This window comes from Haemaphysalis longicornis, unplaced genomic scaffold (assembly GCF_048455015.1).
Source record: "Haemaphysalis longicornis isolate Haplotype H1 unplaced genomic scaffold, Haemaphysalis longicornis Haplotype H1 scaffold_1, whole genome shotgun sequence".
Lineage (NCBI taxonomy): Eukaryota > Metazoa > Arthropoda > Arachnida > Ixodida > Ixodidae > Haemaphysalis > Haemaphysalis longicornis.
In genome coordinates, this window is record NW_027526203.1 from 47,632,142 (window position 1) to 47,650,682 (window position 18,541).

Below are 18,541 nucleotides of genomic sequence, written 5' to 3' on the forward strand. Positions count from 1 at the left end.
GTTGTATGCCAGGAAGATTCAACTGCGAAGTTTCTAAGAAAACTACAGGTATCACAAACTTCCTTTGCATCCGTATGGCTGTAACTGTATGGGTAGATGTAACTTATCGTAAACTCTGAAGTGCGGTAATAAAGAGTAATTTAAAGAACACAATTGAACCATACAGGTACAGAAAGGATTTACAGCACAAAACATCGATTACAGACCGGCAAGCTTAGTCGTTGCCCTATTATATTCGGACGTAGTATTTTCTACTGGCTGGTGGTATTTCTTTTAATTACAAGAAACAGCAGTGGGAAGGCACTAGAATTTCGGAGAATGATCTGGCCACGCAAGACGACTGTGCAAAAAATGACCTGTCATGCACATATCTACATAACACTGCGATAAAAAAGCACTGAGCAATAAAAAAATACGGCCTGCTCTCGGCACATGTTGACCCACTTTTTCAGACATCTGTTTTACACATGGCGTGAATCTACAAAGGTAACAAATTTTTTCAATATTTCCTCAAAAGGTTTGAAAACAGCATATCGTTCAAGGAGGCATTTTGATTTGATTCGCATACAAGGTGGATTTCTTTACAATAATTAGCTCCTTTCCGGTGTGGCAAATTTTACGTAACTGCATCGAGGAGTTTCGCGTGTCGCATTCAAAGGAAGGAAGTGAGGCCCATTCTGGGTGCCGACACATTGTGCAGGTTGCTGCACACAAGCACTGCTGTTCTCGAAGTTAAACACAAAATGGCAAGCACTTGATTATGAACTGAACCAGCCGCATCATCGCTTTGCCGCAACCCTTGTTACACTGGGCTTGCAATACCATTTTGTCCTGAACTTTTTATTACCATAGCAACCAAGAATCAGCACATCGAATAAAGCATTTGGGAAAGCAGGCTCGAGGGTAGAGCCCATGCAGCTGCCCCCATACTATTCCCACAAATTCCTGTCCCCGCCGAGGATGCCATTCCACCATGCAGTCAAGCTGTTGCGCTGGCATAATCGGCGCCGCTCCAGGAAGAGAACACACACAAGCCCGAGCTTACTAAAAACACGTCTTTTACGTGCCAGGGGGAGGGGGGGGGGGGAGTCTGCCACGTGGTTTTGGGTTTCACAGTTCCACTTGAAGGAGAAAACAGAAGAAAAAACAATGGGCATGTGCTAGCTGTGCGTGGCAAAAGAAAAAGCAGGGCAGGGCTGGGTAATTTGTTTGTGACAAAAGCACTCCGACCCAAGCCTTTCCAACCCCATCGGCCGACTGATAAATCTTTCGCGACTGAAATGCAGTAGCGGGAAATACTTCCAACTGCATCTGTCAACCAAGTAACTTGCTGACGAGAAGAAATGAGGTACAAGAAAGAAAAACCCGGTGAAGAACACCGTTACGATGATGTCTGCAGAATGAATGCCCACCGGGCTGACACTGGCTGCCCACACAGGCCTTGGTCGGCTCAAGTACAGGACTTGGCAAGTCAGAGAAAACACCTTTTCGAGCACACTGCCAAGCCTGGCTGAACATGTTGGAAAAATGACACACCTGGAAACATCCAACAGGGAACGTGTGCGCTAGCAAAATTTGATACAAGAAAGTATGCCATACACATGCATGTTGGCGTGAAACGTCTGCAAGGGAAACACTAGAACTGTCAAGACATCCCACGCCTTAGAGCAGGATTGTGCTGCAATGCAGGTGCACCACCCAGCCTATCCTGTCAGCCGAACGGCAGCTACCCAGAGAGGGGGCAGCAGGAGGGTGAATGAAACGGTGAAAAGGAAGGGACCATCCCTGGCACACACAATGACGAGCACATGCACAAAAAAGAACACTCTCAATGACGAAAAGTAGTCCAAGGACACGGCTGCTGCCTAAGGGGCTGTGCACAAAAGGCTGCAGCAGAGGGCAGAAAAAAAGGAAATATGAATCGGGGGCACACACTGTGGAAGGCCTCCTCCACACCAGGGAAAAAAAGAAAGGTCTGTCCTCGACTGGCAACAGTCCTGTGGGAGGACAGGGTCACTAGTGCGAGGAGTTTTGGTCGCGGTCCTTGCTGGTGAGCTTCTCGATGAGCTCCTGCAGGGGCACCAGCTCGCGGCGGTCAATGAGGCCGAACTCCTGGACGAAAAAGATGAAGTACTTAAAGCTGGTGTTTAGGTGAGCCTCCTCGCCCAGCTGCACGACCCTCCGAGAAGTGCTGGTGGTAGATGTGCGCGTACACCCGGAACAGCCGCTCCAGGATCGTCTTGGCATTGGTGAAGAAGTCAAACGTGAACGGCACCCCTGCACGGGACATCGTGAGGAGCAGGGAGCAGAAGAGCGGGTACAACAAGACGGAGCACAACTCACCGATCTTGGAGGGGAAGAGGGACTCGTCGTGCAGCTGGTCCTGCACCCAGGTCATGACGTAGCCGATGTACTTGGCGCCGAGATGGGCTTCTCAACCGTCTGTCCGTCAGCCCAGTGGTACTTGGGCTCGGGGCCCGCCGACATGACGGCGCAGCTGCTCTCGGTGCAGAACTCGCTCACCGTGCCGTATAGCACGTGGATCTGATTGAAGAAGTCCACCCTGTGGACGGCCACCCACTCGTTGAGGTCCTCGCCCTCGGGCAGTATGACGGCCAGCCGCAGGTTGCCCGAGCCCAGCGTGGACGCCGCCAGCTTCATCAGGTCATACAGATACGTGCCCTGGGGGACAGAGGTCAGCGAACTCACTCATGAGTCCACTCACTCAGACTCATTTGGACTCAAACTCACGCGTGAGTTTGAGTGAGCGCGAGGGTAGTGTGGCATGGTGAGTTTGAGCTTGAGTGAGTTTGAGCCGAGTGATCCCAACTGAGTTTGAGTCCGATTGAGTTTGAGTACGCCTGAGACCTAGTGAATTCTGAGTCCATTTTGAGTTCTGAGTACATTTTGAGTTTGAGTACATTTTGAGTTCTGAGTACATTTTGAGTTTGAGTCCATTTTGAGTTCTGAGTACAATTTGAGGCTGAGTCAATTTTGAGTTCTGAGTCCATTTTGAGTTTTGAGAACATTTTTAGTTTTGAGTTTGCGTTGAGTTTGAGTACATTTTGAGTTCTGAGTACATTTTGAGTTTCAGTACATTTTGAGTTTCAGTACATATTGAGTTTTGAGTACATTTTGAGTACTCAGTACATAGGGAGTTTTGAGTCCATTTTTAGTTTGAGTACATATGAGTAGCCTAGCAGGCGACTATGGTTGGCTGTTAAGTCCATGCGTCACAATGGGCTGGGAATTCAGGTTACCTGCGGGTACGGCACCAATCGCGATCTGCATGATTGGTTGGGAGGGAGGGAGTGTCTGATTTTTTTTTTCTTATTTAATTTTCATGGCCATAACCACTTGCTGTATAGCTAATTTTCGCTGCTGGGAGCGTGAGTGATAATTGACTGGTGAGGTCATAAAAAAGAGTTGTCTTAACTTTTCCTCCTGACGGATTCACTAAGAGCGTGGGAAAGCACACGGAGGCGCTGGCGTGCTGGTTGTTCGCCTGCTACTGTTAACTGCTTGATATACTAGGGGTCACAAAGGAAGAGGTTAGAGCCGGGGGAAATGGGGGCGGGGTCTGTCTTTTCTGCTGTTTCAAATGAATTAGATGAATTGACTGGGCAGCGCCCCTCAAAGGGACACTGAAGTGATTTGTAAACAATGCGGGATTACGAGCGCAAATTGTAGCCCGGAGTCCCTAGGCCCTGTTTCGACCACTCTGAGCACGTTTACGCGAATTTATTTAGTAGAAAAATCAATTCGAAAATCCTGTTCTCCTCTCTGCACTCTCGCCCATTTTCTGTGGCGTTTTCGTGTGACGTCAGCAGGAGAGGAGCTGGCAATTGGCTGCGCTACTGCACGGCTCGCCGACCTTCCGCGACCGAGTCAGTCGGCCCAACGTTTAGACCACCGGCCGCCGATCAGTTTCGCTCGATCAGTTGAAACTAAACCACAACACGTTTGGGAATGGAAGAATGTGCCTTTCTTTACTTCGTTAGTTTGTACACTGTATCTAGCTCCAAGTCAAGGTCGCTTCACACAAGCGCTGCACAAGCGCACATGCGACGCTTCGCTGACTGGTACGCCAGTAGGAAAATATAAGGCCTCTTGAAGGGGGAGAAGAGTCAGCGAAGTCAATATAGGTACTAAGGAAATAAAATCAACTGATATTTTTACCGTTCAGCGTAAACCTAGGGTGCGGGAAGCACTTTTTTGAGCTGGGCGAAAAGCACAGCGGTCAGCAGCACGACTACGCATCCGCGAACGCTTTTCCGTCTACGAAATGCAATTCCTAGACGTGAGCTAATGTGAAAACTTGGGGGACGCTTACTGCACGAGTGCAATACAACAAATAGTCACCTAAGCTGCTTGAAATACTAAAACTAAATAAAAGTGTAAACTGGTTATATATTATATACCTTATATTTCCGTTGGGCGAACATGCCACGCTCGTGGCCTAGCAGTCTGGAGCGCTAGGTATGTCATCGCAAGTGTTTTGCCAGTCGCAAGTTCGAATCCTCGCGGGTACATGCTTGTTTTTTTTATAAGTTAACTTTTTCGTTTTTCGCCGATGTTTTCTGTACTCAGTTCTTTTTTTTTTGGGGGGGGGGGCCGCAACGTTCATTGCTCCACGAACTAGTCCACAGAACTCGCGCAGGCTGACACTGGCGCGCTAGCGAGTTCTCGTGGGCGGGCTGTTGCCATAAGCACCGACTGCTTGCGGGCAGCGGGCACAGGCCAGAATCAACAGACCCTTGGCCTGGTGCGAACACGCTTTTTACGATACAGGCATGAGCGAGGGAAGCTCCAAATATGGGGGAAAAGCGCGTGTATTTGAGCGTCTGCGGGGACGCGGAGGGCGTTCATCCACTGCGTAGGCCTTTGCCAGTGATTGCTACGATTCCAAGCCGTCCTGGGAGGCTTTCTTATGCATTTTACAGCCGACAACATGGCAGAAGCGCGGTACTACGATTACTGGGATATTGAGAATGCCCATCCAACGACGCCATCGGATGTCAAACATGTTGTTTTACAGAACCGAAACTGAAACAGAAACTTGTTTTATTGCTATCCTTGGGCATCGTCCAATCACGGTGCCCTCCTCCCAACGACACAGCTTAGTTGGTGCGGCCGCCGCAAACCGCGCATGGCAGTTTTTCTTCTTTCGCGCTTTGTAAAATAATTACCGCTTTGTCAACCGGATAAACGATGAAAAGTGTGCTAATTTGAGCCAGTCTACGCAGTGCAAGCAAAAACGGGAGCTTGATAAATTCACTTCAGTGTCCCTTTAAGACAGAATAATGACCACATTAGATTGGGTGAAAAGTGAAACTGATGAGGCTAAGGCGTGTAAGGTATCAAATCAAAGGTCCGGATTAACGGAATCACGCGGGGTAAATAAAAAAATGCTTGCTGATTGTAGTCATCAGGCAGTCATATTGAGTCATAGATTGGGTTAAAATTCAAAATGACGCTGCGAGGGCATGTGGGGAATCAAAATCAAGGTTTCGATGTGGGGAATCATTCGGGACGAAAATGGGTTACGGATATATTATGACGTAGTCATGGTAAGTCATAGATTCGGTTAAAATTCAAGTTCATGACGCTGGGGCGTTAATGTATCAAATTAAAGGTCTCGATGAGGGTAATCACGTGCTTCCTGAATATTATCATGACATAGTCAAAATGGGTCATAAATTAGGTTAAAGTTCACAATGATGCCACTGGGTGTCCGGGGCATCAAATTGAAGGTTCCGATAAGGGAAATCACGTGGGGCAGAAATGTGGTAGGGCTATATCATGAGATAGTCATGGTTAGTGATTGATTATTTTAACATTCAAATTGATTCCGCTAGGATGTGATGGATATCAAATTAATGGTCTTGATGAGAGGAATCACGTGGGAGAAATACAAAAATTCTTCCTGGTTATAACCATGAGATTGGCATGGCGATTCTTATATTGGGGTAAAATTCGAAGTGTAGGGCGTGTAGGGTATCAAATTTACGGTCTTGACCAGGGGAATCACGTGGTGCAAATAAAAAAAGGCTTCGTAGTTCGAATCATGAGATAGTCATATGATTCATAGATTGGGTTAAATTCAAGGTGAGGCCGCTGAAGCATTTGGGTCGTCAAATTGAAGGTTCCAGTTAAGGGAATCACGTCGGACACTTAAATAATGCGTCCTGGTTACAGTCATGAGAGTCATGGTTAGTTTGACTGGTATGAATTCCATATGACCCTGCTAGGGTGTGTGGGGTATCAAATTAAAGGTCTCATCGAGAGCGATCACGTGGGACAAATATAAAAATGCTTTCTGGTTATAAATAGGAGGATATAGCAAAAGGTATATAGCAAAGGGTACACACTCACACTCACCCTCACAGACTCACTCACTCACTCACACTCACTCACACTCATTCACTCACTCACTCACACTCACTCACTCACTCACACTCACACTCACTCACGCTCACACTCACACTCACACTCTCACTCTCACATTCACGCTCCCACTCACTCTCACACTCAAACTCTCACACTCACACTCACACTCACTCTCACACTCATACTCACGCTCACACTCACACTCTCACACTCACGCTCACACTCATAATGAAACCCCTGAAGTGTGAGGTAGGCAGGTAGGTTGGTATAACTTTATTTGACAGGAGTGGCTGCCTCGATGGGGTGGTCCCTTCTTCTCAGGGCCAAAACCAGGCCAGCACCTCCCGTCCGTGGGCCACTATGGCCTTGTGGATGTTGATGGAGGGGCTGGACCTGATCTCACACTTACACTCTCACACTCACACTCACACTCACACTCACTCTCACTCTCACTCTCGCTCTCACTCTCGCACTCTCACTTCCACTCTCACTTCCACTCTCACACTCACTCTCACACTCACTCTCACACTCACACTCACACACTCACACACTCTCACTCTCACTCTCACTCTCACTCTCACACTTTCAATCTCACTCTCTCACTGTCTCAATCTCTCACTCTTACTCTCACTCTCTCAATCTCACACTCTCCCACTCTCTCACACCCTCACTCTCGCACTCACATTCTCACACTCTCACTCTCTCACTCACTCTCACTCTCTCTCACACACTCTCTCTCTCACTCTCCCTCACACTCACACTATCTCACACTCTCACACTTTCTCACTCTCACACTCTCTCTCTCACTCTCACACTCTCTCTGATACTCTATCTCACTCTCACACTCTCACACTCTCTCACTCTCACACTCTCTCACTCTCACACTCTCACTCTCTCACTCACTCTCTCTCACTCTCTCTCGCTCACTCTCTCTCTCGCGCAGTCTCTCACTCACACACTCTCTCAAACACACACACACACTCACACACGCGTGCATGCTGGAAGTTAACAGCTGGGTACGGTGGTGGTCATTGCTTACAACGACAGCGTGGTGTTTTTCCGAGCTACGAGAGCTCATCCAACTTAGCAAATGCTAATAAAAACTAATACAAGTGCCTCAGCAAACAACGAGGCACTTTTTTGTTTGTCCCACGTGATTTCCCTCCTCGAGATCTTCAATTTGATACCCCACATTCTTTAGCGCCACACCTCTATGCATTTTCACCCAATCTGAGACGATCTATGACTCCCGTGTTACACGGTTCGCCATTTTCGATATTTTTGTTTTTTTCTTTTTTAGATTTTTAACATTAGGTTTTATCAAGTATCTACATTTACGCTTTTATAATGATTACAGGTTGAACTTCCGTGATATCTGCATTTTTGTGTATATGCAGGGCGTTACAAGATCATGGCCGTGATAGGGGGAGGGTGTACTCGGCAAAGAATGCTACGCAATAAAACAGCAAAGGTATATCCATGAACGCCTCACGCTTCAGAGATTCGCGGGGACAGTTCGATTTGACACAAGGTGTTTTTACAGGATGCAGAGCAAGAATGCACAGAACCGTAACCCTAAACAGCTTCGACATAAATGAACGGAGCAGTGAGCGCACGTGCCCTCACCCAATCTTGCTTGTTTCGACCTGGGGACCCAGCACACCATCGAGCCTGGACGGCCTCTGTCATGAACACGAACACGGAGCTCACATCAAGAGTTTAGTATCCAATATATACGTACAATTGCTTCCAACCAGCGCTACATTTCATGGGCAGCAGGTATAGCTGTATTAAATCTGCAACGAAAATTGTTTCCGACCTCACAGGAGCTACGGTGTCATGTCGTGGCGAATGCAAGAGTTTGAGCTCACGAATTTGCACCCGTAATATTTTTACCACGCGTAAATTTGAAAACACTGACTGCTAATGAAATCAGAGTCCATTTGACCCCGAGTAAATTCCTAGCATGAGATAGTTGTGAGGCCATTTCAGTTCTAAATTCGTTTTGAGTTTTCAGCCCATTCTGAGTTCTGAGTTCATTTTGAGTTTTCAGTGCATTTTGAGTTTTGAGTCCATTTTGAGTTTGAGTACATTTTGAGTTTTGAGTACATTTCGAGTTTTGAGTTCCCTTTGAGTTTGAGTACATTTTGAGTTTTGAGTACATTTTGAGTTTTGAGTCCATTTTGAGTTTGAGTTTTGAGTCCATTTTGAGTTTGAGTACACTTTGAGTTTGAGTACATTTTGAGGTTTGAGTACATTTTGAGTTTTGAGTTTGTATTGAGTTTGAGTACATTTTGAGTTTGAGCACATTTTGACTTTTGATTACGTTTTGAGTATGAGTACATTTTGAGTTCTGAGTTTTGAGTCCGAGTTTTTTTAGTCCGAATTTTGAGTTTTGAGTCCGAGTGAGTTCTGAGTTTTGCGCTCAATGTGAGTTTGAGTTTGAGTGAGCGCAGATGTGCTGCTCAGCATTGAGTCTGAGTTTGAGTGAGTGGTAATTCGAAAAAAAATTGTGAGTGTGTTTGAGTGAGCCGCGCCAACTTTGCCGAGGTATGCTCGGGGATGATGTTCTTCGGCTTGAACGTCTCGTAAAATCGGCCGCCGCTGCAAAGGGGCATCGACAAGGAGTCTTTAGCCACCCCCACACACCGCTGAAAGCATGTTTCTCTGCAACGGCTGTAAAGAACGCTCGGCTACGTCTCGGCTACGAATCTACGACTCCTGTCTTAGCAGAACGTAGCTACGACGGCTTAAAGTGGCCGCTTGTCCGCGGGGAAAGCCACCACAGCTATCCAGTCGAGACAACCGCTTGCTCGTCGCTCAAATGACCGACAAACAGATCCAAGCGCTGCTCCAATAATTCTCGTTGGGCTGCCGCCACAGCTCAGCTTGTCACTGGTCGCCACAGATATATCCGCACGGCAGACCGCGCAATGCACAAAACGTAGGTTGACCAGCTGCTCCGGTATTAAATCGGGGATCTGTTCCATCTAAATGATGGACCCGCAATTTCAGTTTCACACATTCCCTTTCCGCCACTCGCGTAAAATATTACGCCACCAGTGAAACTGCTGCTACACGGGTCCCCAATGGCGTAGGATCGCGTTAACGCTGCAGCAGATCGTGGGGAAGCGATTTCGATCTGAAATAAGGTACGTGCAGCGATGCTGCCACACTTAGCCGCCAGCAGTAGCTCGCTGCATTTCGTTCGGGGGACAGCCTCTACTGCAGCTCGAGCAACGCCTTTGGCAGCACCTCACAAACCTGGACGATACAACGCGAATCGCGGAACAGTGCGGGGATTCTTTGCGGCAGATTTCGCGCTCAGCCGCAGCTGAGCCTAGCAGTCCAGATGTAATCACCGCTGTGGAAATATATTGCAAGAGGCGTCGACACGGTGCTTTCCCCAGACAACAAACGCGAATAAAGGTGTGTGCCGAGCCTTCTGAATTCGTGCGGCCGGGTGCCGCCAAACTTGCTAAAGGAAGATGATCTCGCCGACTTGCGTGTACTTGTGGCACCGAGTAGGTGAAGGTGCTTCTTTCAATACAGGTTATCACGGCAGCTATCCAGAAGTGACCACGTTACGCACGAAACCGCGACCAACAGCACAACACGGCCAACAGCTTCCCGGCAGTTCCAGTGATCAAGTATTGGGAGCGGCAGAGATGCGCTAACCCGTTTTTTGTCCAGAGGCTGCCACAAAACATCGCCCCCCAAAAATAATTTTAGCAGTTGCTGAAAATATTCAACGTTTGCTACTTACTAAGGCAATTTTTCTTGTTCTCAGCAATTTGGGGGAAAAAAATTGGTTCCGTTTTTGGATGTTTTTGACGCGAACCCTCCTAAGCGGCTCTTGCTGCTGCTTCTTGCGATTGGGGACGGCTGGAGATTGAGAGTCGGCGGTGAGCAACGAAAGGTAGCTATAAATGGCTGCACTCAAAACTTACCTAGATTCCTGCCACCAGAGTACCTATTATAGTTCAATGTAACCAGAGCTCGGGACTTTTCCATAACCCGTAAAGCTCGCTAGCTTCACCGCAGTACTTGAAATGGCTGCAGTTCGCGTGTCTGAAATGAGGGCACAAAGCATGCTTCAGTGTTTCTGGAACAAATTTCCACTTCCAGGCCCTATTTTTAGCACGCGAACCCAGCCTGACGATAGAGAGCATGTTTCAGTTACGGTGCAAGACAGTGCGTACATTGACCCCAAGACATCAGACCGCAACGCCTGACCGATCCCAGACGTGAAAACGCGCGCAGACCAAGAGGCTCCCGCTTCCGTTCTAGGCATGCGCACTCATGCCCCCGCAAGTTTCTTGCGTACGCACAGTTGCTGCGAGCGCTTAACTAAAACAGTGATCAGGGCCCGGCCCCAAGATGCGCCCCGAAAGCCTGACTGCTTGTATTCTTCTATGTGGTTTGAGAGTACTTTTCTGGGAGGGCTCTTTTCAAGGAAGGGGCAGAAACAATTCCGCAATTTAGAGTTTTCGCAAATATTCTTCACATATGCTTTCAAGTTCGCTCATCTTGCTTGGAATTGGTTTTTCCATTCCCTTTCTTGGTCCGTGGGCAAAATCACTCTGACGCGGCACGAGAGACAAAGGCTGTTCTTTTTTTGTCTGCCTCGGGATTAACCGAGGTTCTTTAACCTCGAGATCCTCAGATTTTTTTCTCCTAGTGCTGTATATTTTTTACGCTCCGAACTGATTGCATTTTCATCTCGCTCTTATTGTTTCTGCATACTTCTTCCCGTTTTCCTTTTTTTCTGACGCACACAGCGACGGGGAAGTTGGTGACGCCTGCGCCGCCGATCTGACGCAGGTAGGCGCCCGCGTAGCTGAACACCTTGACGCAGTAGGCGAGGTCGTCGGATATGAATATCTCTTCCCTCTCGTTCACCGCCACGCCGTTCGGGAAAGTGAGGTGGTCCGAGCAGACGAACTTGCGCAGGACGTTACCGCTCTGGTCGAAGATGACTACGCGCATGACGCGGCACTCGACGACCACCTAGCGCCCGAGAGGGTCCACCGCCACCGCGCGCGGGTGCCGCAGCTCGAGCGAGCCGAATTTGCGCACGAACCGGCCGCTCCGGTGGAACACCTGCACCTGCTGGGCGGGCGCCCCCTCGATAACGACGATGTCCCCCGTGGCCCGCGCCACCGCCACCCGGCTGGGGAAGTACATCTGCCCGTCCCCCCTGCCCACTTGGCCGAACTGGAACTCGAAGCGGCCGTCCTGGTCGAACACCTGGACGCGGTGATTGGTCGCATCGGCGACGATGATGTCGCTGTCAGAGTTGACGGTAAGGTGGCTAGAATGGGAAGGTGTGAGTACCGCGGCGCCTTCCTTCGGCCGCGCGTGACTCACTTGCGCGCAGATGACACCAGGGAAAACGTGGCGCTGCCCGTCGAGGCGCGGTAGCCGCAGCCGGCCGCGCCGTCCTGCCCGCGCTCTCCCTGCCCTCGCCGTGGCCAGCTTCGTCGTGCGTTGTGGACTGTCTCGCGTCGTTCTCCCGTTCGGGCATTTGTTCGGGGTGCGATGCTGTCGACAGCAAAGAAGACGACGGAGCAAACGGAGAAAACTAACTTGCGCATTCATCGTAACACGTTTGCATGCTAAAGCGGCGGCAGAAATTCGTAGTCAACGGGTGATGTGCCGCAGATTGCCTGCCCAGGGCATTCTGGTGCCCTAACGGTAACTGTTGTATGGTTTTATTGCATTACGAGGATACACTTTATACTTCAGGTGTGAACCAGCAAAGTAATTAGAAGAAACTTAATGCAGTGAAACCTTGCGTGATGTAGGCTGAATTGCACAAATTCTTGTTTTAAATGCAGAGCATTTCAGTAACTCACGATGTCACCCGCGTTGGCGTCCGTAGTCCGCACGCTCACTGCGCATGCGCGTCGAGTCGAGGCGAAAGCGAACACTCTCTTGCGAGGGGCATTGGATTGGATTCGAACACTGTCTCGCGAGGGGCATTGGATTGGATTGGATTGGCTTGGATTGTCTTGGCTTGGCTTGGCTTGGATTGTCTTGGATTTGGATTGGATTGGATTAAAGTGGATTGTGTTGGATTGTGTTGCGTCATAGCCGCGGCACGTTGCGTCACAACCGCAGCAGACGCGCTTGGGCCGGCGCATGTGCAGTACTCTCTCTTCCGCGGTTTCCTCTCCTTCGGGCGCGCTGCGCATATAACCGGTGTGCCGTTCTCCGGCCAAGCAACATCCGCGGTTGGCTCAAACACCTAGAGTCCACGTCGCTTTACAAGTACGCCAACGTCGTCGACTGGGACCGGCTTACGCAGTCCCCTCAACGTATATAAGCGGCGGAGCGCGCGTTCGGAATTCAGTCAAGGGCGTCTTTGCTTGGCTTTCGCTTGACGTGACGCTTTGCTTGACTCGAGTAGATGCGACGCATTTACTCGAGTTCCCCCCGTGGGAAGATGCGGGCGGCTTTTTTTTTTAATTCTTCACCTGTAAAAAATTTCAGGGAAGCTTGCATTCACGCGCAATACTTGAATGACGAAGCTCTTGTAGTTGGGCATTGCCGGACGCATAGTTAAGTTTTTAGTATCATTGTTTAGTTGCATTGTTTGGGAGCTAGTAATCGTCGTCATATGCAACGAAGATGCCGTCGTCTTCGCGGCGAGTGGTAGATGCAAAGTCATCCTCAGCATTGTAAACTTCCACGTACCGTGCTCTTCTCATCAATATAAAAGTTTTTATCTCTCTCTCTCTCTCTCATCAATTCTCGAGGCAGCGGTGGCGGGAACTTCTGCATTAGCGCTGAAGTTTTTTTTGTTTGTTTCGTTTTACATGGGTTTTAGGGCTTGACGACAGCGGTGTTTTTTTTTTTTTGTTTTTTTTACTAAAGCCACTTCCCGTGCCGAAAACGCTCGGTGGTCGCCGCGAAGCACGCGCTCACGAGGGCTGGGCATTTTCTTGGTATCTATTTTCTGCTACGGCGAACTTACGGCTTGTACAACAGCTCCGCTGTTAATACTTTTTCTTTTCCCCCAATAAATATACTTTTGTTCTCTCTTCACCTATAAATACTTTTTGTTTCTTCATCACCTGTCAGTAGTTTGCTTTTCTTCACCTGAAAATAGTTTTTTCTACTTCATATCTTCTTTTAGTATGCTCACTATGAACATTTTTTTTTCACCTGTTAATGCTTTTTTTTGTTTCATCTTCACCTGCAAATATTTCTTCCCCGGTGAATAGTTCTTGTTTTCTTTTCAGCGGTAAATGCTTTTTGTGTGTTTCTTATATACAGGTGCTAATGGGCACCTGTAAATATAGTTAAATTTGTATCTTCACATGTAAATAAACCGTTTTTTTTTTTCATTGTAAATAAACGATTTCATGACGAGACCAGATGTGTTGCTTCAATGTCTGCTATCATTTCTTATGTGAGCGGGATAACTGCTTGCGGTCTAGCGGTTTGTTAAGGGTAGCAGAAAGCGCGGTGTACTCCGAGACGCCTTCAGTTAATGACAGTTTGCAGGCCCATGCGGTAGTGCCGATCTCGAGGACGGCGGCCGTATTTCGAGAGAGAGAGGAATTTTATTGAAATGAAATAAACACAGAAAGGTCGGCCTGACGGTAGTATATCTGGCCAGCTATTCTGTGTGTGGGAAGGGAAAGTGGAGGAAAGAGTGTGGATAGAGGACGAGAGAGATGAAGATGGCGGAGAAATAAATGAAGGGCTATGTATAGAAGATGCCTATACCGATACGGTGTATGTGTTAAAGTTCAGCCGGACGGGCCTCAACTACAATATTTCTGAGAGGCCGCTGCTGCGCAGAAATGTCAGCACAGCTTTAAATGCACTGTAGGAACGCTTCGCGTCTGGCCAAGGTCCCAGCAGCACTTCCTCCGACACCACACGACAGTCCAAACGGGCCAATGTTCTCACTAATTGTTCTCGAGGTTGCGCATAGCGTGGACAGTGGCAGAGAACATGCGAAATAGTCTCTGGTACATGGCATGTCTCACAGTCGGGGTCACTCGTAAAGCCAATGAGGTGCTTGTAGCGACGGGTAAAAGCTACGCCAAGCCGTAGTCGATGAAACAGCGTGGCGTAGTTTCGCTGAATACCAGGAGGTAACCGAAACTTGCAGTCGGGGTCCAGGCGGTGTAATCTTCTATGACGATTGTCAGGGTGGGACCAGTGATTCGCCGAGGCGTGGCGGAGAATGGTAAACAGAAGGGCGGTCGTGTCCGTCCTTGCGAAGGGCAGACGTACAACTTCTGCATTTGCAGAAACCTTCTTTGCCTCCTGGTCAGCCCAGTCGTTACCAGCTAGCCCGCAATGGCCTGGTACCCACTGAATGGTGAGGACATGTCCTTGTTGCAGTGTCAATGAGGAGAAATAAATGAAGGGCTATGTATAGAAGATGCCTATACCGATACGGTGTATGTGTTAAAGTTCAGCCGGACGGGCCTCAACTACAATATTTCTGAGAGGCCGCTGCTGCGCAGAAATGTCAGCACAGCTTTAAATGCACTGTAGGAACGCTTCGCGTCTGGCCAAGGTCCCAGCAGCACTTCCTCCGACACCACACGACAGTCCAAACGGGCCAATGTTCTCACTAATTGTTCTCGAGGTTGCGCATAGCGTGGACAGTGGCAGAGAACATGCGAAATAGTCTCTGGTACATGGCATGTCTCACAGTCGGGGTCACTCGTAAAGCCAATGAGGTGCTTGTAGCGGCGGGTAAAAGCTACGCCAAGCCGTAGTCGATGAAACAGCGTGGCGTAGTTTCGCTGAATACCAGGAGGTAACCGAAACTTGCAGTCGGGGTCCAGGCGGTGTAATCTTCTATGACGATTGTCAGGGTGGGACCAGTGATTCGCCGAGGCGTGGCGGAGAATGGTAAACAGAAGGGCGGTCGTGTCCGTCCTTGCGAAGGGCAGACGTACAACTTCTGCATTTGCAGAAACCTTCTTTGCCTCCTGGTCAGCCCAGTCGTTACCAGCTAGCCCGCAATGGCCTGGTACCCACTGAATGGTGAGGACATGTCCTTGTTGCAGTGTCAATGAGGAGAAATAAATGAAGGGCTATGTATAGAAGATGCCTATACCGATACGGTGTATGTGTTAAAGTTCAGCCGGACGGGCCTCAACTACAATATTTCTGAGAGGCCGCTGCTGCGCAGAAATGTCAGCACAGCTTTAAATGCACTGTAGGAACGCTTCGCGTCTGGCCAAGGTCCCAGCAGCACTTCCTCCGACACCACACGACAGTCCAAACGGGCCAATGTTCTCACTAATTGTTCTCGAGGTTGCGCATAGCGTGGACAGTGGCAGAGAACATGCGAAATAGTCTCTGGTACATGGCATGTCTCACAGTCGGGGTCACTCGTAAAGCCAATGAGGTGCTTGTAGCGACGGGTAAAAGCTACGCCAAGCCGTAGTCGATGAAACAGCGTGGCGTAGTTTCGCTGAATACCAGGAGGTAACCGAAACTTGCAGTCGGGGTCCAGGCGGTGTAATCTTCTATGACGATTGTCAGGGTGGGACCAGTGATTCGCCGAGGCGTGGCGGAGAATGGTAAACAGAAGGGCGGTCGTGTCCGTCCTTGCGAAGGGCAGACGTACAACTTCTGCATTTGCAGAAACCTTCTTTGCCTCCTGGTCAGCCCAGTCGTTACCAGCTAGCCCGCAATGGCCTGGTACCCACTGAATGGTGAGGACATGTCCTTGTTGCAGTGTCAATGAGGAGAAATAAATGAAGGGCTATGTATAGAAGATGCCTATACCGATACGGTGTATGTGTTAAAGTTCAGCCGGACGGGCCTCAACTACAATATTTCTGAGAGGCCGCTGCTGCGCAGAAATGTCAGCACAGCTTTAAATGCACTGTAGGAACGCTTCGCGTCTGGCCAAGGTCCCAGCAGCACTTCCTCCGACACCACACGACAGTCCAAACGGGCCAATGTTCTCACTAATTGTTCTCGAGGTTGCGCATAGCGTGGACAGTGGCAGAGAACATGCGAAATAGTCTCTGGTACATGGCATGTCTCACAGTCGGGGTCACTCGTAAAGCCAATGAGGTGCTTGTAGCGACGGGTAAAAGCTACGCCAAGCCGTAGTCGATGAAACAGCGTGGCGTAGTTTCGCTGAATACCAGGAGGTAACCGAAACTTGCAGTCGGGGTCCAGGCGGTGTAATCTTCTATGACGATTGTCAGGGTGGGACCAGTGATTCGCCGAGGCGTGGCGGGGAATGGTAAACAGAAGGGCGGTCGTGTCCGTCCTTGCGAAGGGCAGACGTACAACTTCTGCATTTGCAGAAACCTTCTTTGCCTCCTGGTCAGCCCAGTCGTTACCAGCTAGCCCGCAATGGCCTGGTACCCACTGAATGGTGAGGACATGTCCTTGTTGCAGTCTATTTCGAGGGAAGCGAAATGCAAGGCGCCTCTGTACCGGGCGGTGTCAGTGCACATCATGCAACTCCAAGTTTTTTTTAATAGAAGCCGGAGCCACTTCACGTAATGTGCAAACGTGCTTTTGAAACTGCATGCAATCTGTTCCCGTAAAACTAAATTTCATGGGTGTAATGAAATGGGCTCATAAAATTTTTTTAGTGATAAATATTCTCTTTTACTCTTCCAGAAAGCTCGCCATACCACAACGGGTTCGTTTCCCCCTTGGATGGTAGAAATGCAGCCGACGCGTTGCCGGCGGCGCGCTCATTCCAGCTGCGCGCCTTACCGCGCCCTACCGCGCCTTGGTCAACAGCGCCGCCCGTGGCATCTGCGCGCTTTGGAGTCACGTTTCCGCCGCCGGTACTCACACCTCCCCATTCTAGCCACCTTATTGACGGCCACCCCGGAAGGCTCGCAGAATTCGCCCTCCTTGATCCCCAGGGAGCCGAACTTGTGATACAGGCTCATCTTCTCCCGCCTCATGCGAAAGGTGAGCGGTCCCATTCGGGGGCACTGCTGGACATCGCCTCCTCCGCCCGACTGGCTCGGATGGGGGCTCGGCTCACCAATGCCGCAGGCCAGCGACAGCTCCCTTAAATCGCCAGGGCGCGGTGTTTTTGCGCCCTCCTGGTCGAGCGCGCGTTCGCGCTCCCATATGACAGAAAGGGCGGCCGGGGTCCCAGAGGGCCCCGCAGTCTCGGCTGCTGCCCCACCTGCACTTGGACGAAGACCATTCGGACTCCTTCTTCGATGACCTTCTCGCTGAACCTGAGGTCTAGCTCCTTGCTGCAGCGCTCCACTTGGGGCAGGAATCGAGCCGCTGCTGCAGGCCGAGGAGCTCGGCGCTGCCTGAGCCATCCGGCACCACGACCGTGTGGAAGCGGTTCAGGTGCTCGATGCAGTCGCACACCTTGCGTTCCAGGGCCTCGATGGAAGCCTTCCGGGCGCCGTACCAGTCTTGCAGGTCTCCGAGGATCCTCTCGCGGCGCTCCTCCAGCGCCGCAAAGAAGGACTGGAAGGTCTTGCCCATTTCCTCCTCCTGGGCCTGGTCATAGCTTTCTCGCAACTGCCTCGACATGAGCCGGATGCTCCCGAGCAAGCGCTGCAGCTCCGTGGACGTGCGCTCCATGGGGTTCTCCTCGCAAGCCGGTGGGTCGGTGCCCTCCTCGTCCGCCGCCAGCTGCTCTTTTCCCGTCGCCCCCTCGCTCTTCTCCATCGACAGCACACGGTGGTGCTTGAAGAACAGCAGAGACCGGTGGGCCGCGGCGCAGTCGCGGCAGAGGAATGGATTACAGTCCTGGCACCAGGCCGCAATGCACGACCACTCGGCCGAGCAGCAGGGTATGCGCATTGCCCCGGAAAAACAACCGCTGCCCTGCAGCGCGAACGATTGAGCTACAAACGGGCCGAGGACGAGCGTCGCACTCGTCGACCAGCGCCGAAGCTTGGGAACCGCCAGAAGAGGTCTGCTATTGACCGCTGCAGCCACCGGAATGGTAGCGCTCGACCCGGGCTCGATGATCGTGCGCACGCACGCACGCACGCACGCACGCACGCTCCTTTTCGTCCACTTCGTCTTTGACTTGCTGCAGGCCTGTGTGTAGCCGGCCCTAGCTAAGCGCACAGCTGTTTATAATGCGTTATAGGTTCTACTGCGGGAAATAAGCTATGGGTAGCAAGACCATTCTCTTTTAAATGCAGAGCATTTCAGTAAC

General features: G+C 50.2%; 2 pseudogenes; both read right to left on the minus strand.

Annotated features, from left to right (window-relative positions):
* Positions 1–1,716: 1,716 nt before the first annotated feature.
* LOC144163884 (MOB kinase activator-like 1) lies at positions 1,717–2,676 on the minus strand (annotated as a pseudogene).
* A 4,031-nt stretch (positions 2,677–6,707) lies between these two features.
* LOC144167868 (B-box type zinc finger protein ncl-1-like) lies at positions 6,708–17,560 on the minus strand (annotated as a pseudogene).
* Positions 17,561–18,541: the final 981 nt, after the last annotated feature.